The sequence below is a fragment of the Ahaetulla prasina genome, chromosome 1 (genome assembly GCF_028640845.1).
Source record: "Ahaetulla prasina isolate Xishuangbanna chromosome 1, ASM2864084v1, whole genome shotgun sequence".
In the NCBI taxonomy this organism is placed as follows: domain Eukaryota; kingdom Metazoa; phylum Chordata; class Lepidosauria; order Squamata; family Colubridae; genus Ahaetulla; species Ahaetulla prasina.
In genome coordinates, this window is record NC_080539.1 from 100741526 (window position 1) to 100764347 (window position 22822).

Consider the following 22822-nt stretch of genomic DNA (forward strand, 5'->3'; position numbering starts at 1 on the left):
CAATATAATTTTGTTCAGTATAATTCTCAGTTTTCTAATACATGTAGAAGGAGAAACTGGGTGTCCTTGTTTTCAAGGGTAACATACCTGCACAATGTAAGTACACCTGAGCAGCTTTATGAATTGCATAGCAGGGAATAGCCTACGCAATGAATACATGAAGGAACACAGTTGTAATTATACAAGACACCTGATTAGCCCTGCCCTTTCCTCAAACAATGAAGATGTACGTCATCCTTCGGGACAAGCAGTGCTTTTGGCACTGTATTGCCCATGTTAAAAAAAAAACACCAAACAAACATTTCTGTGTAAAAGGGAAAGGAAACATCTAATTGTACTAGCAATGAAGCCTGTAGATCCCAAATGATTGTCAATACATACCATTCATACATTTGTTAAAAGATAGACTTTTCCCGTTCCCCGGATGGTCAAGACCCTCAGAGCCTGGGCCTTCGTCTTATGTTATGCAACGCACGGTCCGTGGCCAATAAGGCCCCCCTAATACACGATCTTATCCAGGGTGGCGCTGCGGATCTTATAGGCGTTACGGAGACCTGGTTGGGCACTGAAGGGGGCGTGCCCCTGGTCGAAATGTGCCCACCGGGTTTCTGTGCATTCCATCAGCCGAGGGCCCAGGGTAGGGGTGGGGGGGTGGCGGTTGCTATTAAAGAGAGTCTAGAGCCGAGGGAGACCACTGTACCTCAGATTGCCGGGTGTGAATCCTCTTGTGAGATGGGGTCATAGGTGTCAGATGGGCTTGCTGGTCACGTACCTGGCTCCTTGCTGCGTGACAGCTGCCCTGCCCGAGCTCCTGGAGGTGCTTGCCGGGTGGCAGTGGAGACCCCAGACTTTTAGTCATGGGGACTTTAACTTGCCATCTGCCGCTCGCCATCGACAGTGGCTCGGGAGTTCATGGCTTCCATGACGGCCTTGGACCTGACTCAAGTAGTTGATGGCCCCACTCACATCGGGGTGGCACTCTGGATCTTATTTTTATCTCTGGTCAGTGGTTGAAGGATCTGGATTTGAGAGATGTAGTCATAGAACCTTTGTCATGGTCAGATCACTCTCTCCTTCGCCTGGACTTTCTGACCGCCACTCAACACCGCAGGGAGACGGAACCACAACGCTGGTTCCGCCCCAGGCGCCTGATGGACCCGGAGAGGTTCCGGACGGAGCTTGGGCCACTTCCTGAGGGTCTGGCTCACGGCACGGCAGAGGAACCAGCCGCAGCCTGGCAACGGGCTGCGGCTGGGGCTTTAGACCGTGTCGTGCCTCTGCGACCTCTGACCCGGCGCAGATCCCAACGGCTCCTTGGTTCTCCGAGGAGCTGAGGGGATGAAACGCCGGAGAAGACGCCTAGAGAGCTCCTGGAGGTCTAGCCGTTTAGAGGCTGATCGGACACTAGTTGGGTCCTATACTAGGACCTACCTGGTGGCACTGAGGGAAGCGAGGCGTTGCTCGCCTCCTCCCTCATTGCGCCGGCAGATAACCGCCCAGCCGCCCTGTTTGGGTGACCCGTTCCTCCTTCACCAGGGGCGGGATGACCCGTTGCAGGGACGTGCTGAGGAGTTTAACGGTTATCTATACGATAAAATCGTTCAGCTTCGAGACGGTCTAGACCAAAATTGCGACGATTCAGATGAGGCGTCTGAGGGTGGTCTTGGTGACATTTTCTGGGATGAGTGTGACCCTGTGGCTCCGAGGACATGGACAGGTTGTTGGGTAGGCTGAATGCCACCACGTGTTTACTGGACCCGTGCCCTCCTGGCTGGTGCTGGCCACTCAGGAGGTGACACGAGGCTGGCTCAGGCGATTCTGAGTGCCTCCTTGTTGGAGGGAGTCTTTCCGGCCACCTTGAAAGAGGCGGTGGTGAGGCCCCTCCTCAAGAAGCCCTCCCTGGACCCGGCTGTCTTAGGTAATTATCGTCCGGTCTCCAACCTTTGCTTCGCGGCGAAGGTTGTAGAAATATGGTGGCATATCAGTTTCCCTGCACCTGGATGAAACTGTCTATCTAGACCCGTTCCAGTCCGGTTTCCGGCCCGGTTACAACACGGAGGCGGCTTTGGTCGCGTTGGTGGATGATCTCTGGAGGGCCAGGGATGAGGGTTGTTCCTCTGTCCTGGTCCTATTAGACCTCTCAGCGGCTTTCGATACCATCGACCATGGTATCCTGCTGCGCCGGTTGGAGGATTGGGAGTGGGAGGCACCGTTTATCGGTGGTTCTCCTCCTATCTCTCCGACCGTCGCAGACGGTGTTGACAGGGGCAGAGGTCGGCCCGGGCGCCTCACTTGTGGGGTGCCGCGGGGTCGATTCTCTCGCCCTTCTGTTCAACATCTATATGAAGCCGCTGGGTGAGATCATCAGTGGCTTCGTGTGAGGTACCAGCTGTACGCTGATGACACCCAGCTGTACTTTTCCACACCGGCCACCCCAATGAAGCTATCAAGTGCTGTCCCGGTGTTTGGAAGCCGTCTGGTCTGGATGGGGAGAAACAGGCTCAAGCTCAATCCTCCAAGACAGAGTGGCTGTGGATGCGGCATCCCGGTACAGTCAGCTGAGTCCTCGGCTGACTGTTGGGGCGAGTCATTGGCCCCGATGGAGAGGGTGCGCAATCTGGGCGTTCTCCTGGAGGAGCGGCTGTCTTTTGAAGATCATTTGCGGGCCGCCTCCAGGAGAGCTTTCCACCAGGTTCGCCTGGTGCGCCAGTTGCGCCCCTTTCTAGACCGGGATGCCTTATGCACGGTCACTCACGCCCTCGTGACGTCTCGCCTGGATTACTGCAATGCTCTCTACATGGGGCTCCCCTTGAGGGGCATCCGGGGGCTCCAGTTAGTCCAGAATGGAGCTGCGGGTGATAGAGGGAGCCCTCGTGGCTCCCGTGTTACCCCTACCCTGCCCAGACTGCACTGGCTACCTGTGGCCTTCCGGGTGCGCTTCAAGGTGCTGGTGACAATCTTTAAAGCGCTCCATGGCATAGGGCCGGGCTATTTACGGGACCGCCTACTGCTACCAAATACCTCTCACCGCCCCGTCCGCTCTCAGAGAGGGACTCCTCAGGGTGCCGTCAGCTAGGCAGTGCCGTCTGGCGACACCAGGAAGGGCCTTCTCTGTGGGGCTCCCACCCTCTGGAACGAACTCCCTCCAGGACTTCGCCAACTTCCGGACCTCCGAACCTTTCGTCGCGAGCTTAAAACACACTTATTTATCTGCGCGGGACTGGATTAGATTTTAAAGTTATGGGTTTTAAGGGGTTTTTATTATTTATACTATTTTAAATTTGGGGCAATAGAATAAGTTTTTAAATTGTTTTTTAATCCGTATTTATATGTATTTTAACTGCCTGTGAACCGCCCTGAGTCCTTAGGGAGATAGGGCGGTATATAAATTTGAAAAATAAATAAAAATAAATAAATATTGTCCTTTCTCTTTTAGAAATTGATTACAATATATAGTCGACCCCTGGTTGTTGAAGTTCTTGGATTCAATTTCTGTTATTTGCATTTAAAAGGATTGTTTAGCAGGTGGTAGAAAACTTTTCTGTTGGAAACAGTTGGAAAACACTGGATTAGGTGGACAAATCAATTTTTGAACTCTGTTTTAGGTTTAGGTCAAAATGGTAGGTTTTGATTTAACATTGGCTGTAATCTGATGAATTTGATGGTTAGGATTTCATAGAAGTTTGGGAAGTATGTAGAAAACTGCTTTTTTTGGTAAGATGACACAACTCACATGACAATTTATTTTTGTGTGAACTTGATAAGAATTAACCAGTTTCTCTTCTGATCTTACAACTGAAGTGAAAGGTATGTGCACATTTATTTATTTAGCGTATGGCAAATACATGGACTTATAGTGGTTCAAATGTTAATGTCCAGTCCACCCAGCCATTTAAGGACAGGGTGGTTTATGTTGAAAAAATCAGACATTGGGCCAGTGTAAGCTCTTGATGGACATTCGGACACAATGTGATGGATATTTTGTCGAGGAGCACCACAATCACACTGAGACAAGACCCCACTTAAACAATGAGTCCTGGCAGACACCATGTTCGGTACAGATCCTGTTCAGAGTTGACCAATGCTAGGTATGTGCACAAATAATACATCTATAAAGGACAAGAGGTATAATTGGAAAAAAGTAGTAAAAAATTCTATTAAGAAATATGATGGCCTAGATAGCTTATCCTAAGAAGATAATTTTCACAAAAGTGGTGTTTGAAGCCAAATCTGCACAGAAATGACTACATGGGTAGTTTAAATTTCTGGAGCAGGCTGAGCTGAACTTGGAACTCCACAAAAAAGAGAGCAGATTTGTTACTTTCTTTTCCCAGTCCTGCTATGGGAGGAAGGAAAAAAGGGTGAAAGAAAAAAGGCCCATCCTTTCCTGAGACAAGCATGTTCAGTATTAAGATGTTCTTTCTATGTTCTCATTGATGTTGTAAATGACTGTGGTGCATAAAATGGAAGAATTGCAGATACTCACATTGTATAGACTGACAGCAAAATGGGGGTGGGTGGGTGCTAAATACAAAGAGAAAGCTAAAAATATTCTCAAATGAATGATCCAGTCTCCTTCAAAATTGCTGAATGGACATCAGTAAAATGACTAAAAGTCCATTCTATAATCATTTTATGTATCATAAAATAACTAACGCAAAATAGGTAATGTATATGTCTGGTTTGCAGGATGCAAACATGTCAGCAAGAAAGCAAAATTTGATAACATTAATTTTTTACATTACTTCCTTGCATTATGTTACATATTGTGCATTATGTCAACTAATTAACAATTTGCAGAACTTCAGCCCTCTCCCTATAATTCATAATTTCTGCAAGAAAAGCTTAGTTTCTTATAAATGGTTAATAGCTCTGCCATGCTTGCCCGCTTACAGTAAGATATAGGCAAACATATTTAATAAACATATATTTCAGCAGATGTATGTTCATCATCTTCTCATAGGCTTCATAAACTCAGAGAAATTGAAAAAAAAACATTTTAAATGGGTAGTGAGAAGAGCAACAGAAATAAGAACTGGTGTTGAGGGACCAGAATAAAATCTGAGGTAAGCTATGATCACCCTCTGTAAAAATTAGCTGACTTCTCTTAAGGTCATTTTTGTAGATTGTAATAAAATAGCAAAAGTCTGCAAGACTTGAAATGAGGATGTGAGGAGATAGGCAGTGTCTTCATGACATGGATTTGAGGGCAGAAAGTACACGAGGAAAGGAGAAGCATGAAAGCAGCAGACATTAAGAAAGGATCAGAGAGCATCAGGAGAAAGTAATAGAAGGTTGGCCCAATTACCTTGAAATGAGTAGCCCAAAAGAAAATAAAACAGGAAGAACGTTGACATCTCTGAAGTCTTTTCTCTCAAAAAGTAACTGGTTGGGAGTTCAATCTGTTTCAGAGGAGAAAGAAAAACCTGACAGATAGGAACGGAAGATGCTATCTGCTGTTGATAGGAAGAGGCATACCAACTTTTTCGGGCAACATAAACATCATTTCCGTGTGGCTGACATTTTTCAGAAGGAAACAAAATCTACTTCTGTTAGGGGGCAGATGTTTAAGTTTAGAGTAAAATTATTTTGAATTTACATGAAGGTGTACGCATCACAGTATGACAAATCAGTGCCTTCTGTAATTTTCCATTAGTGTTATAAATCTTGAACAAGTTGCCATCTAAGTCGTCACCCATAGATAGAAGTGAATGCCATTTCCTATATTGAGTGGAAATTTATTCGTTTATTCTTTTTCCTCCTTCCGTAGTATGCAGTACACTTTGGCTCACCTTATTATATTTCTTTATATGTTATATCTTACTTGGAAATCTAGAAAGCTGTATGGTAAAATGGTACTCACAGAAAAGAACTTTTCCTTCTTCCGAATAGGCCCAGACTAAACTAGTTTCCAAAATGGAAATTGGTCAAAATCATTCTGACCACTCAAATGGAATAAACATTACTCAACACTTCTGTCTCCCGATAGCAGATTTAATCTTGATAATACTTTACAGTATTTATTTCCTGGGTATAGAAGTTTCTGTGTCAGTTCAGGCAGTTGGATTTCTCAGGGTAGAAATGAGTGTTTGAGGTGGTTTGAGATTTTTTTCTATTCATTTTTCTGTTTATTAGCTTCTTTGGCTTATTTCATATCACATTTTTACCTGAAGTGTTAAACTAATATCAGTTTAAGAAATTTTCAGTGACATTGAAGAACAAAATTTCAAGTTATATTTCTATAAACTTTCTAGATTTTAATTTAAAAGAATGAGCAGTGAAAAGTAACAAATGCAGGTTCTTTTGCTGGCTTTGAACAATACAAGTTATACAGAGTGATATCTATAGTGATAAAGGATCACTGTTAAAATATTGTTGTGTATCAAATAGAACATAGCCAATAATATATTTAAAAACAGAAAGCTGGTGTGTTTTTAGGTGACTTTTTAAAACAAGAAAGAAAATAAAAAAAATCAAGTGTTAGACTTGCTAAATATATGGAAACAATCATATGTAGTAGGTAGTCCTGCTATATTTAGATTTATGCTTGCCTTTGTCTTTCCTGACTCCTCCACTGTGCCTTTAATTCCCAGTGAGCTGCTGCTTCCTGGGTTAGAAGGAAACATGTGATTAAAAGAGGATTGAATCTTGTCAGATGTAATTTATCCGTGTGTTGATAACAGCTGATTTCTGAGCAGGAAGAAAAGAGCTTAATATAACAAGCCTGTGTGATTAAAAAAGGCAACTACTCTTCTTAACAGTTTGCTCTTTGCAGCCATTCAACCTTATCTGATCATTCATGCTCATCTGGATGCTGACGCCATAAAGAGTTCATTTGCATGATCTATTTTTATAACTATTGTCTGTCTATTGGGAAAACAAGCAAGAGGGCTGGCTTGTAGTGATTTTATTTTCAGACTGAACAGAGTATCCTAAAATGTGGAAAGGAAAATTAATATATCTGTATTAAAGGTAAAGGTAAAGGTTTCCCTCGCACTTATGTGCTAGTCGTTGCCGACTCTAGGGGGCGGTGCTCATCTCCGTTTCAAAGCCGAAGAGCCAGCGCTGTCCGAAGACGTCTCCGTGGTCATGTGGCCGGCATGACTCAACACCAAAGGCGCACGGAACGCTGTTACCTTCCCACCAAAGGTGGTCTCTATTTTTTCTACTTGCATTTTTATGTGCTTTCGAAACTGCTAGGTTGGCAGAAGCTGGGACAAGTAACGGGAGCTCACCCCGTTACACGGCAGCACTAGGGATTCGAACCGCTGAGCTGCCGACCTTTCGATCGAGAAGCTCAACGTCCTAGCCCCTGAGCCACCGTGTTCCTATCTGTAGGGACACCTACACCGTGTCCCTATCTGTATCTGTATTAAGCTATCTCAAAGATTTGAGGTGAGAAGCAGGCCAGTGATAGCCAAGTGCCAGAGTTGTTGCTTAGGTTATACTATATGTGAATGAGTAATGTAACAGGTGTGATCAGGTCTGTAGGGAGCTTGCAAGCTGTTTGCTTTGGAAGAATGGTATGCAGAAGGGATTGCTCATATCTGAAAATCTGGGTAAGTGGGATTGTGTATTTCAGTACGTGCAATATGAAGCACAGCTGACTAACAAACCAATAGTGGGCTTTCACACGTGATTGGGAAATGGAAGCTCAATGTATGCTAGTGTCATATAACTGTAATGTTAGGCCAAGGGGGATAAGATGATGAACTGTAATGTTAGGCCAAGGGGGATAAGTATCATCTCATTTATTATGTGACAAAAATTATCACTCTTGTAGCAATCTTGATTTCTAACCTAGTTGCTCTATTCTGGGTGTTAGGACTCATGGTGCTGATGATTGGTGCTAGATGTGCCTGCAATAAGACCATGGTTCATCTACAACATAGGTGTCAAACTCGCAGCATCATGTTGCCGTCACATGATATTTTGCAATGTTTTTCCCCTGCATGGAGCTGGGGTAGTCGTGGCCTGTTTGTGACGCATCCAGCCCACGGGCCACCACTTCGACACCCCTGATCTACAATACAATGGTAGATGAAGCAGCAGATCTGACATGTATTACCAAAACCTGAGTGGGTGAGGATAGTGGAAATTTTCTGGAAATTTGTCCAACAGTTTGGAGATCTGGCGATGCATTGATTAATAGAAACATCTTATCTATGATCAAAGACTCTGCTCCTGAGATACCAGAATGTGAGTACATAATATGTATGCTGTTAGGATGTAGAGATACGCTTGGTATCCAGCCACCTACCCGTAGCAGCCAGCAAGATCCCTTCCTCATCTGCTTTCAAGGTTAATCAGAGAATCACAAAGTCTTGTAGTGTTGGTAGTCATAGCTCCTAAATCTGAGGTCCATCTCTGGTAAGACCCAGGAGCCTAATGGATCTAGGTGGTTCCAAAGCCTGTTTGGGGAATTTTCCAGTTCTTTGGAACAATTGCTTTAGGGCTTGATGAATTATTGGCAATGGGAGGCATGATTGTCCCTGAGAAGTCTCTTTGAAGGGGCTAATCCTGGTTGGCTTCTTTATTTAATGAAGCCCTCTAAAAAATGAAGCACAAAAAAAATACCTGGAGTACTGGTGGAGAAAGACAAAAAGATAACCCAACCTGGCATAGGTAGGAGTCAATGGCCTAGATGATAGCAATAAGGAGGGGAAAGCATCTTCATTTCTCTCTTAATGTGTCACCAGGCTGTTTTCCAGAAGCTAGTTTAGGGTGACTAATTTCCTTTCAGGGAGGACTTAGCATTATGATCTCCCTTCTGCCCACTGTGAGTAATTTGCACAGCTGATAATTCACTCAGTTTCACTGCAGCATTAACTCCTTATGACCACAGCTATCTTGCCATGTTATCTGCAACTCCTGACCTGTGAATTCTGAGGATTGGGTCTGTAGAGGTCTCTAACACCTGTGGCTTGGACCTCTCTTGTGAAGAATGTGTAGGTGGCTGTGTGGACTTTGGAAATGGTTGATATTTTTTACAGGAGTGGTGCTTCCAACAGACTGAAGAGGCTGTCACTGGATCTGGTGATCACCTGTCTTCAACCTCCCTTTTTGAGGAAAGGTTATTGAGAAGTGGTGGATGGTCAGCTACAGTAGTGAATCAGGGAAGAGTTTGCCTGAGTCTCTTCTGAATACTATATTAATATTTATTTATTTATTTATTTATTTATTTATTTATTTATTTATTTATTTATTTATTTATTTATTTATTTATTTTAGAACATTTATATAGCTTCCAACTCACCCACAGTGGCTCCAGCCTAGGAGGATTACAAACAGTAAAAACACAAAATAAATAAAAAAATAATAATTTAAAAAGAAATAATAATAAAAAAACCTCACTCCATCCCCAGCCCCCATAAATCATACAATTTATGATAGTGTATATCCCAGGACTGTTTTTAGCCCTGTTTGCTTATATAATGTTTCTTGTCCATTTCTCTCAAGATCATCTCCCTGATTCTCTACAATGACACAGTCCACCGGGGAAAAAAAGATTGAACTCTTTTCAGGGTTCAAGGTAGGCAGCTATTTATATGACTTTTCAGTCAGTCGTTAGGCCTGGAACTAGAACAGCATTGGATAACTATAAGATCAGTGGCCCCAACCTTTTGGGCACCAGGGACGAGTTCTGTGGAGACAGGTTTTTCCGTGCACTAGAGGGGGCTTGATTCTGTATGCTGCCTGCATCCCATAGATGGGGCTTCACTTGTTTGTGTGGCCCGGTTTCTGTCATGCCATGGACCTGTGCTGGTCCATGGACTGGGGGTTGGGGACTCCCCTTGCATTAGATAATTTTGGGGGGTAGCGTACATTTCCTGGTCCTCTTCCACCTCTTGGCAGCATTGACTATGATATTTTCTGAACCACCTCAGGGACTAGGATTAGAGGCACCATTTTGCAGTGGTTCCACTCCTTTCTTAGTGAACAGTTTCAGTCATACTAGTTGAAGAGGAGGGGCCATGGACGCAAACCTTCAATGAACCTATCTTGGGGAGTCAGCTCTTTCCCTCTTGCTCCTTAACATTTGCAGTATATAAAATGTCTGGCCAGAATTTTCTGACACTTTGAGATGTATTATCATCGGTATCCTGATGACACCCAGCTTTAAATTACCACCCTGGGCTGTGGGAGATGCTGTTGATATTTTACTTCAGTGCCTGGAACAAGCTGAAATTGAATCCAGAAAGGATGAAGGCACTGTTGGCTCATTGAGATTCTCTGTTGACACCAATGTTATCTCTGGCAGACAAGCACTATCTTTGCTTGTCTGCCGAGTAGATTTCTAATGTGGACAACCTTCTGCATCCATGGTTCTTATCTGAGCAGCAGGTGGTTAAATGGGCCTTTGCCCAGCTTCAGCGGATGCACCAACCGTGGCTTTATCTGTTGAAGGAGGACCTGGCTATAGTAACCCATTTTTTTTTTTTTTATTTATTTATTTATTTATTTATTTATTTATTTATTTATTTATTTATTTATTTATTTATTTATTTATTTATTTATTTATTCATTCATTCATTCATTCATTCATTCATTCATTCATTCATTCAGTCATTTATTCATTTATTTATTTATTTATTTATTTCAATTTCTATACCGCCCTTCTCCCGAAGGACTCAGGGCGGTTTACAGCCCATGCCTTCATTGCCACCCAAGATATTCTATATGGGGCTGATTTTAAAAGACTACTTGGAAACTACCATTGATTCAGAAAGAAATAGCTTGTGTTCTTATTGACATTCAGTTCTGGGAATATGTGAAGGTTTTTTTCAGTGGCAGGATCATTTCTTTGGAAAAGTCTTTTGATGCAGATAAGACCACCCCTTTCATTGATGACGTTCATGAAAAGTTGAAAACTGAGGTGTTTCAAAGAATTTCTAATCTGTTCAGTGAACTTTGTAATCTTTAATTTTTTATTTTACTGTTGTTATTTATTAAATTTATATCTTCCCATCTTATATTGTCCTATTCTTACTGGTTTTATGATATATTTCGATATATTTTTAAAAATATATTCTGAAAGCTCTAATGTCTTTATATCATGTTAGATTTCTGAGAATCATCAGATTGCATTGGGATGTAAATGTAATGGATAAACAAATGAGGTACACTTACGCATTGTAGTAAATGCTCTCTCATATTTCCGTAATATATGAAGCAGCTATAGGGGCTCAAACTCATCTTAGTTAAAAACAGTTTTTAATGTTTTGTCTCTCATCCCTCCCCTGCTGATCCCCAACACCCAAAGTTTACATATAAGATGTATTTGGGATATGAGAATTATGACACTATGTTCAAAAGTATGTCAATGGTTTTTGTTGAAACCCTATGTTGGTTAGTATCCTGTTGGAATATTGGGATCAGGAAATTAAGGGATCTGTACTTCACAATCTCTAATTTCAATTTGCAGTTTTGTGGTTTTTAAATCCCATTATGTCATTGAGAGTGGCTGGTAAAGATTCAGTATTTCTAATTCTGAATGGATTCTACATACAGTTTTTTCTTTTCCCGTGTATTAAGGCAGGAAATGGTGATGCATTTCAATGTATCATTCTGTTACTCAATGGAAAACTAGTCAGCTGAACGCAGTTTGTCTCAATTATCTTCTAAAAATAGCAGGAGGTTGGACTACAAGACCTCCAAGGTCCCTTCTTGCTCTGTTCTGATTAAATGGATTCTGATTAAAAACATTTATATGTTACTCATTTTTGTAATGCGTTGCAACCATAAAGCATGTCATAGGCCAACTTCATTTAAAGAAATAGTTACAGTGTATGCAGATCAGTAATTCAAACTCTAACAGAAGTTATTATCATTGAGATAGGTTGGTTTGTTTCCAGTGAACAGAAGCGGGCTTCAAGAGCTAAATTCTTGGAAACTTTTATTCCACAGCAATCTGATGTGAATAGCTAGAATTTTAGTGAACATGGCAAGATCATTCTTTTCAATATTCTGAAATAACACAATTGTGTGATATAGAACTAGGTAGCATTTTGAATTTGAAGGGAAAAGTTGCTTTGGAGTAGGCATGGATGCACACATACCACAGATGTTGGCAACTCCCTAAACCAAACATGTATTTTCCTGGGATTGTGCTGCAACTTCAGAGGGTAACTGTGTTGTGCCAGGAAAAGGTGTGGCTGCTTTAAGGAGCTGCCAAGAGGTGCTGCATGAATGCCCCTGTGTATTCCAAAGCAGCTCTTTCCCTGAATTCGAGGTGCTCCATACCCATAGTACAAAAGAATCTGCTAGAGACAGTAAAGCAACTTGTTGAAGGTGATTTTGTATAACCACCAGGACCATCTTTTTCATTGTGAAATACAAGCTGAGATTCCTAGAGTGTTCGAACTATTCACAATTGCCTGTGCACAACATTTATTTATTTGAATCATAGCCATATCTTCCTAAAACCCTTTCCTAAAAGTACTTTTGAAATTCCTCCATTTTATAGACAAGAAATAATAGGCAAACACAAATGGCTAACTTATTGTGAGGTATTAGAATCAAGGGGAAAATACAAAATAAAATCAAAAGAGCAACTGGTTGCAGTAGGATTTAGTTGTCAATGGTTTTCTTTTTTTTACAGTTATTAAAAGAATTAAAATAGCCAAAAGAGTTTATGTCAGAGGTGTCAAATTTGCATCGTCACATCATCACATATTGTGCCTTTCTCCCCCCCCCTTCACTAAATTAGGTGTGGGTGTGGCCAGTGCGTGACACATCCAGCCCTCAGACTGTGAGTTTGACAGCCCCTGGTTGATGGTATTGAATAAGACTGGTTTTGAAATAGAATTGTGTACAAATGATGAACATTCAATTATATAAATTTTACTCAGATTTGAAATAGAAAATGAGCAAGTGAAAGAATGTATGATAATGTGTGCTAAAAAATCTTAGTTATAATATACAGATTGAACAATTGGAAAATATGTGGTTGAAAGGATTGAAATTTATCTTCTGTTTATACTCTTAAATAAGAGTTTTGTAAAGTAATGAACATCGGTATTTGACATCAGAGAAGTTATCCAGAATTCATAAAGGCACTTCAAATTTATATTGGAAATATGAACAACAAAAAGGGACATTTTAGCATGCTTGGCGGAAGTTAGAAAATTTTGGATTCAAATATATACACCGATTCAGAAGATTTTAAAAATTAATATGCAGCTGAGACCAGAAATCTTTCTCTTGGGACTGATGGAGAACAGTTGGAAAAAAACATCATGGAATGTTGTTTTTGTATATGATAACATAGTAAGATACTTGTATGCATAAAGATGGAAAGAGTTAGCAATATCTATAGTAAAGGAATGGTTGGTGAAGGAGATGGAACTTGCTGAGATGGCCAAATTGATTTTGATTCAAAAAGGAAAATATATTTATTGCTGCCTGGAAACCCCTTATGGAAGTTTTGCATCAAATCAAAAAAGATGAACTTAAAATTTATGGTTTTGATGATTAGACAGGATAGATTATAGAAATAAGAGCGTCATGCTGTAAGAGGTAAATTTATAATCCTACTTACAACGGTTGTAAAGAAAATTGGAATCTATTTCTTTGTATCTTTTTTCTTTCTTTCTTGCACTTTTAGCTTTCTGACTTTTTCTCCCTCCATTTTATATTAATTTATATTAGTTTTTAATCTTCTTTTTTTAAAAAAAACATTTAATATTATTTTACAGAATTCCATGGAGAAAATAACTTTTCAAGAAATGTGCGAACAAAGTTTAGAGTCTTGCTTTTCCCCTCTTCATGGCAATGAAAAAGAAGCTTTAGAATGAACCTGTAGGATATGATGATACTAAAGTGGAAAACTAGCTACAAGTGCATTTTACTTGGGACTATACACTTTTTGTTGCAATCCCCCAAAGTAATTTATAATAAATCTAATAAAACAGCTATGTGACTCAAAGAACATGCCCTCTTTGGTTATAATTATTTCCTTAATGAAAAAGAAGGGTAGTATTATGAATAAGTAGCGTCAACTATTGTGTGCTTTCGTTCTTTTAGCTGTATTGTCCAAGAATTCTGATATATTGACATGCCTACATGTTTGCTCTTCACCTATAGAAATGGCTTCTTAGCAAATATGGCCACCACAAAAGTACAGCAATAGCACAAAAGCTATTGTGATAAAGCTTGGACATGCACTTGTAAATGATATACAGGCAATCCTTGACTTATTACTGGTTGCTTAGTGATGGTTCAGAATTGTAATGAATCCAGAAAAGGCACTTATGACCTCACAGATGACCCCCACCCTGTCAAAGACCTTGGAGTTTTTATATCTAACGATCTAAGTGCCAAAGCCCACTGCAACTATATAGCAAAAAAGGCTCTAAAAGTTGTTAACTTAATTCTACGTAGCTTCTTTTCCAAAAACACCATGCTACTGACCAGAGCATATAAAACATTTGCTAGGCCAATTCTTGATTACTGCTCGCCTGTCTGGAACCCATACCATATATCTGATATCAATACAGTTGAGCGTGTCCAAAGGTATTTTACGAGAAGAGTTCTCCATTCCTCCGTAACCAATAAAATACCTTATTCCACCAGACTTAATATCCTGGGTCTAGAAAACTTGGAACTTCGTCGCCTTCGACAGGACCTGGGTTTAGCTCATAGAATCATCCGTTGTAATGTCCTTCCTGCCAATGACTACTTCAGTTTCAACTACAATAACACAAGAGCTACCAACAGATTTAAACTTAATGTCAACCACTCCAGTTTAGATTGCAGAAAACACGATTTCTGTAACAGAATTATCTATGCTTGGAATGCATTACCTGACTCTGTGGTCTGTTCTCATAACCCCAAAAGCTTTATTCAAAATCTATCCACTGTTGACCTCACCACATTCCTAAGAGGACTCTAAGGGGCGTGCATAAGAGCACAAACGTGCCTACCGTTCCTGTCCTATTGTTTCTTCCCCTATATATATATATGCTTATACTACCTTGTTTCTCCTCATATATATGTTTATATATTATATAATCTTTTGTGTTATGCTTGTGTATATTGTTATGACAAAATTAATTAATTAAATAAATAAATAAATAAAATTTCAAAATTTTGATTCCCCCCCAGCCCGCAGTCATGTGATCACATTTGTGATGCTCGCAAACCAGCCTGCATTTACGCCCATTTATAACATTCTGCAGTGACAAGACAAAATCCCCCCCTCCCCAAAAAACCTGAATTTACTTCCAGTTTCTGGCAAAATCTGTCCATCGAAGACAATGGGTTTGCTTAATGATCATAGCATTCACTTAACGACCACGGATTTGCTTAATCGCTGCAAAAATTGTTGTAAAATTGGACTGGTCACATGATCTGCTTAACTGCGGCATGATTTACAACTGTAATTTTGAAGTAAATTATGATTGTAAGTTGAGGACTACTTCTATACAGCTTTTGCTATTTATTTCTGTTAAAAAATGAAATTGGTTTCCTTTCTAAAATGTATTTGTTCATATATGTACAGTGGTACCACGGTAATCATAATTAATAGGTTTCAAGAGGAACGATGATTACCAAAAACGATGAGTACCAAACAAATTTTTCCCATATGGAATAATATAGTGAATCACACCAACACGGGAAGTCCTAGCTTGTGTGTTGACAAAATTTTTGTGTGATAATGGGTTGAGTAATACATTCAATGAGTTTCAAAGCAGTTGAGTATCAAGGTACCACTGTATTTTAAAATCTGTCAACATGTACCTATGAAAGGGGAGATAGCTGCTAGGGAAAGAAAGATATATAGCAGTAGACACAGATCCTCTTGTCATTATGTGAAGATTTCCTGAGTGGAGTCAAAATCACCTGATAAAACAGACTGTTGCCTGCATAAAGTTCTTTACACCAGAGTAGAACCTTCTGGTTTAAAAAAAAAACCATGCTGGACCCTGATCAAGAGAGAAAACTTTAATTATGGAAAATTGACTACATTCAACTCCCCCCCTCCCTTTAGCCTCTCACACAATCTCATCAAATTCTCATGGAACCCTACGGTTCTGCAGGATAATTTGAAACATCCTGCTCTATACAACTCTTTCTAGGATTTATTACCTTTTGGAATCATCATAGTTTTTCTGCAATTATGGCTATAGAAGAGTGATGGCTAACATTTTCCAGACTGAGTGCCCAAAATGCAATGTGTGTGTGAGACCCCTGCTCATGTACCCTGCCCTGTGCATGTGCACCTGCCCCCTGCGCATGTGTGCACCTCCGTGAGCGCCCTGCCCCCTCGCACATGCGTGGCGCCTCAAGGTGCGGCTTGTCCCTGTGCATGCGCGGCAGATATTTCAAGACCAGCTGGACGATGGGAGGTGTGCGCACATATGCGGCGAAGCTGAGCTGGGGTGACAGTTCGTGTGCCCACAGAGAGGGCGCTGCATGCCACCTCTGGCACATGTACCATAGGCTCGCCATCACAGCTATAGAATTTAGTAGACCCTTGCTGCTTTTTAGTGTTTTTCCCCCATTGTAGCTGACATGGACATTTGGTGAACGGGAAATATGTTATTTTCAATATTTATGTAATAGCATGCTTATTTTACTTGTGACCATCTGGCTTTCTTTTGAATCAGTTTTTCTAGCTTACAAGCAATTGTATTTTTTTAATGGATGCTTAGCTGATCGTTTAATTAGCTTATTAACTAATTAACTAGCACCTAGCCAATCTGGTCTGATCTGAAAACGTTAAAAAGGTTTAGGACAGGTTGATATTAGCATAGGAGATAATCAGGAAATCCTGGGGATGTGGGCTAGACTAGAAGTGGAAAAAACACCCCAGGCAAACTATTTGCATATTACTACAAAGGAAATGACATGGATATGACATCACCAGGAGTTGTGCCGTTATTGTGCTTCATCCCATTATTATATACTGGCATAATCACATTAGTTGTTTGCTTATAACTATGTTTTAATAAACAGTTGTAGTATTCAGAGACATTGTGCAATACTTTCAAAACTAAAAAGAATTCAGTAATATCAAATAATTTTTAAATAGCTAGTTATGTGATATATTTTTTTTAATGTAGGATGGGCTTTGTAACATAATTGGGCAACTTCAGGTAGCGCATCCCTTGTGGACATTGGATATTTGATCATAGACATATATAACATTGAGCTCAGTATGTGATCAGTCTTGCCCTCCCATTTTGCACCTGTGTTGTCACTTCAGAACAATCCTCAGTTAATACAACAAGGACTTTAGCAGTGAGGTCATCTTCACACTTGGCGTTGAAGTGTACCGATTTTCATACCTGGTTGGGAGCAGGTTCAAATTTACGAGGTGTTGATGTTTTCCATGGATGCCAATTTGTTTGCTCATAGGTGTTGAAAGCCCTTCTAAATGCAGATGTGTGCATAGGCCTGCTTTAGTAAGATACTGCAGCCATTATGTCATGAGGCTTATCTCTATTGATCTTATCGCAAAGACTGTGCTTATTTAAAATAAATATATGTACATCATATCAGCTTCACATCAGTTGCTGAGGTCACTTTAAAATGTGATGTGAATTTTGAATCCTGGACAGTTTTTAAACTTACCTGTCTGAAATGTTGTGTATACTGACACTGATCTGTCCAAGTCTTAAAGATTGATCTTAAAACTCTGTTTTCAGATCCAATATAAATCTGATTTGATTGTGGGTTTCAGGATAACGTTATCAGCAGTGGCCCTGCCCATGTGGATTCCTTCTGCTGAGAACTGTACTTGCCTTGGCTTTCTATTTTAGAGCATTACATTGAGCTGGAATACTATTCTGCTTTACCAACACATGTTTGATTTACAATTGTTTTTATACATGTGTCTTAAACCTTAATGCTTGGTAGTTATATCGATCAAGCAATATATCAATTGTTTAGAAGTTCTGTTTTTTTTAAAAGTTATTAATGCTGTGACACTAGTAGCTGATAATGAAGACAGAGAGGTTATGCTTCGGTAGCTTAATCAAAAGCCACTCCTGTATATAGGTAGCCTGAAACCTGATGATTTGACCCAAATAGTCATTTGCATCACTGAATTGTAGCAATACTATGGAAGGAGCCGTGTAACCTTCAATCCTTTCAGTGGCACACCTAGCATCTTTCACATCCAGGGTAGATCAGAGAGCTGAGCGGCAGCCATAGGATCCAGGCTGGCCTAATGTCACCGCTCTGAGACTGCCCCGTAGTATTGCAATTGCCATGCCTTTCAGTCAATTGCTAAACAGTTGATTGGCACATAGGAGCACTGACCCAGGCTCCATAGCCATCACTGACCCTTTGGATAGCCTCCTCAGACAATGCACCCCTTTATTGCCTTCATCCACCCCAGCCTTGATTTGATTTGATTTGATTTGATTTGATTTTAGTTATTTATTTATTTATTTTGTCACACAGTATATATAAGCATAAGCATGAAATAACTATACAATATATAAGCATATATATATATATATAAGTATGAGTATGTAATAACTATATTAATTGGATATAATGAAAGGAAACAATAGGACCGGAACGGTAGGTACTCTTGTGCTCTTATGCACGCCCCTTACAGACCTCTAAGGAATGGGGTGAGGTCAATAGTAGACAGTTTTTGGTTGAAGCTTTGGGGATTTTGGGAAGAGACCACAGAGTCAGGTAGTGTATTCCAAGTATTAACAACTCTGTTACTGAAGTCATATTTTCTACAATCAAGATTGGAGCGGTTAACATTAAGCTTAAATCTATTGTGTGCTCGTGTATTGTTGCAATTGAAGCTGAAGTAGTTCTTGACAGGAAGGACATTGTAATAGATGATTCTATGAGTTAAACTCAGGTCATGTCGAAGACAGCATAGTTCTAAATTTTCTAAACCCAGGATTTCAAGTCTGGTGGCATAAGATATTTTGTTGTATTCAGAGGAGTGGAGAACTCTTCTTGTAAAATATTTCTGGACACGTTCAATTGTATTGATGTCAGAAAAGTGGTATGGGTTCCAGACAGTCGAGCTGTATTCAAGAATTGGTCTAGCAAATGTTTTATATGCTCTGGTTAGTAGTGTAGTGTTTTTGGAGAAGAAGCTACGCAAGATTAGGTTTATAACTCTTAAAGCCTTTTTTGCGATGTAGTTGCAGTGGGCTTTGGCACTTAGATCATTTGATATGAAAATTCCAAGGTCTTTAACAGGGTGGGGGTCATCTGTAAGGTAATGTCCATTGAGTTTGTATTTAGTGTTTAGATTCTTTTTTCCAATGTGTAAGACAGAGCATTTGCTGGTAGAGATTTGGAGTTGCCAAGTTTTAGACCATTCAGATACAAAGTCAAGGATGCTACTGGATCCTTTCCTGTTAGTCCTCAGAATGCCAGAAATCAAGGCTTAGGCCTTCAACAGGCTCTGCCAAACCTTTGAACAGATTGCAGTGGCTTCAGCACAGTAATTTTGCTGTCCTTTCTCAGTCCAGGCTTTGGTTCAGAAGGACGACATTAGGTTCTGTTGTATTAAGGATTGCTTGGTGAGTGCAGCCTCTGAAATACTTACATTTCAGTCAGTGATGCTAACTTAAAAGTTCAATTGGCTTCTACAAAGATTTGAAAATGTTTATTCTGGAAAACTTATTTTATCCACTTCCCTAAATTCTTTGGAATAGACTTTATCATTTCCTGTACATAAATAATAATAGCAGCATTTCAAAATATCTATTCTATGGAATCGCTGTAGATTTCAAACTTTTCCCTAATTGCTTTTTTATTTCTCTTCCTCTCCAGGAACCTTCAAGATTTATCATGTATAATAGATGCCAACAAGATGAAGGTATTTGAAAAAAAATCAAAAGTCAAGCAAACAGTAACTCCTGAAACCCATAGCCTTTACTCTGGACTGATTCTTGCTAGTTCATACCACAGCCCTGTTGTTTTATTTCTTAAGAAAAAAATTAACAAGCATGTAAATGTTGCTTCTTTGGTGGAAGGGGTTTTCCCCGCCACCTTGAAAGAGGCGGTGGTGAGACCTCTCCTTAAGAAGCCTTCCCTGGACCCAGCTATTTTGGGGAATTACCGTCCAGTCTCCAACCTTCGCTTTGTGGCGAAGGTTGTAGAGAGTGTGGTTGCATGGCAGCTTCCCCGGCACCTGGATGAAGCTGTCTATCTAGACCCGTTCCAGTCCGGCTTCCGACCCGGTTATAGCACGGAGACGGCTTTGGTCGCATTGGTGGATGACCTCTGGAGGGCCAGGGATAGGGGTTGCTCCTCTGCCCTGGTCCTATTAGATCTCTCAGCGGCTTTTGATACCATCGACCATGGTATCCTGCTGCGCCGGTTGGAGGGATTGGGAGTGGGAGGCACTGTTTATCGGTGGTTCTCCTCCTATCTCTCTGACCGGTCGCAGACGGTGTTGACGGGGGCAGAGGTCGTCCGCGAGGCGCCTTACTTGTGGGGTACCTCAGGGGTCGATTCTCTCGCCTACCCTGTTCAACATCTATATGAAGCTGCTGGGTGAAGTAATCAGTGGTTTCGGGGTGAGTTATCATCTGTACGCTGACGATACTCAGCTGTACTTTTCCACCCCGGACCACTCCAATGAAGCGGTCGAAGTGCTGTCCCGGTGCCTGGAAGCCGTACGGGTCTGGATGGGGAGAAACAGACTCAGGCTCAATCCCTCCAAGACGGAGTGGCTGTGGATGCCGGCACCCCGGTACAGTCAGCTGCATCCGCAGCTGACTGTTGGGGAGGAGTTAGTGGCCCCAAAGGAGGTGGTTCGCAACTTGGGTGTCCTCCTGGATGGACGGCTGTCCTTTAATGAACATCTGGCGGCCGTCTCCAGGAGGGCTTTTTACCAAGTTTGCTTGGTCCGCCAGTTGCGTCCCTTCCTTGACCGGGATGCCTTATGCACAGTCACTCATGCTCTGGTCATGTCTCGGTTGGATTACTGCAATGCTCTCTACATGGGGCTGCCCTTGAGGTGCACCCGGAGGCTACAGTTAGTCCAGAATGCAGCTGCGCGAGTAGTAACGGGAGCCGCTCGTGGCTCCCATGTAACATCACTGCTGCGTAGTCTGCACTGGCTTCCTGTGGTCTTTCGGGTGCGCTTCAAGATTTTGGTTACCACTTTTAAAGCGCTCCATGGCTTAGGACCCGGGTACTTACGAGACCGCCTGCTGTTACCCTATGCCTCCCACCGACCCGTACGCTCTCACAGAGAAGGTCTCAGAGTGTCGGCTGGCGGGCCCCAGGAGTAGGGCCTTCTCTGTTGGAGCATCGACGCTCTGGAATGAACTTCCCCCTGGCTTACGTCAAGTGCCTGATCTTCGGACCTTCCGTCGTGAGCTAAAAACACATTTATTTATTCAAGCGGGACTGGCATAATAGTTTTAATTTTAAATTGGGGTTTTTATTGTTCTGGGTTTTTAAAATTTTTTTATAATTTTAAATTTAAATTTTAATTATCAGCCTTTTTGTAATCTGCTAGGTTTTAATTGTTGGTTTTAATTGTTTATGTATTGTGTTTTATCTTTGGCTGTACACCGCCCTGAGTCCTTTGGGAGAAGGGCGGTATAAAAATTCAATAAATAAATAAATAAATAAATTTACTGCATGCCCTATTTTCTAATTCAGTGCCAATGCTGATATTCAGTTCATTACCTTAGACATACGATAGGACTTTTTCTTCTGAAGAGTAGCTGTTCTCTGCTCACAAATCAAAAAATAGACTTTATCAACTGAAAAAGAAGTCAACACAATTTATTCTTCATATACAAATTGATTCAGATGATGAATGCTTACAAAGCATAGCTACCTTAAATACATAAGTATAGTGCCTGTTTTTGGACTTTGACTTCCAAGCTAATGATGTAGAATCAGATTCTGCTAGATTTACTTTTTACTTAAAACCGTAGCAGCTATAAAGCACTTTCTAAAAGTGTATAAAGCTTTTATACACTTTGATGTAAAGTGTAAAGCTGGACTAGAAAACCTCCAAGGTCCCTTACAGCTCTATTCTAATTCTAAATTCTAAGGGATTTATCATGGAAACATGATGCAGAAGCAAGCTTCTAATTTGGCGCCCTCTGCTGCTGCTTTTCAGCAAAATGCTTAAAATGTCAAGAGATCCCATCGACAGGTAGTCCTCGACTTGTAACCATTCGTTCAGTGACTGTTCGAAGTTACAGTGGTATTAGAAAATGTGATCTATGTTTTACACTTACGACCATTGCAGCATCCTCATGGTCACATGTTCGTAATTCAGTCGCTTGGCAACTGTCATGTATTTATGTTGTAGTGCTCTGGGTCATTTTCTGCGACCTTCCGACAAGCAAAGTCAATGGGGAAGCCAGATTCACTTAACAACCCTGTTACTAACGTAACAATGGCAAGTGATTCATTTACGAATTGCAAGAAAAATCGTCAAATGGGGCAAAATCCACTTAACAACTATCTTGCTTAGCAGCATAAATTTGGGGACCAATTATAGTTGTAAGCTGAGGACTACCTGTATATAGTAGATGTTACGAGGTCTAGTCCAGAGCATTCAGTATAATTCAGATTTGAATAGGAGTTCAGGTGCAGAAGATTCAGGAATGTACCCATAGAGACTGTGAATGGTCCTGAATGTGTTTTCTAGGAAGCTGTTTATAAGAAAACTGAAGGATGATCGTTGAATTTTGATTTCAAAGGAACCTGTTTATAAACCTTTATTCAGTTAATGAAGCTGAAAGGAATTCAAAAGTGACTTCTCAGACTAACGTTACCCATAAAGTAGTTAAAATTAGAAACCCTGTAACCCTGATGGCGAACCTATGGCAGCTATATCTGTGGCCACACAAGCATTGTC

The 22822-nt window shown here is 41.0% G+C and overlaps 1 protein-coding gene across 3 annotated transcripts in view; it reads left to right on the forward strand.

Moving 5' to 3' along the window:
* HIVEP2 (HIVEP zinc finger 2) overlaps positions 1-22822 on the forward strand; it is a 176341-nt gene that overhangs the window by 124840 nt on the left and 28679 nt on the right. For 2 of the 3 annotated variants that reach the window (XM_058170521.1, XM_058170512.1), the window contains exon 4: positions 19762-19807. The gene's annotated coding sequence lies outside the window, so the exon portion shown is untranslated. Of the gene's footprint in view, positions 1-9459; positions 9533-19761; positions 19808-22822 lie in introns of all 3 variants that reach the window. The other variant, XM_058170527.1, reaches the window with a different exon arrangement.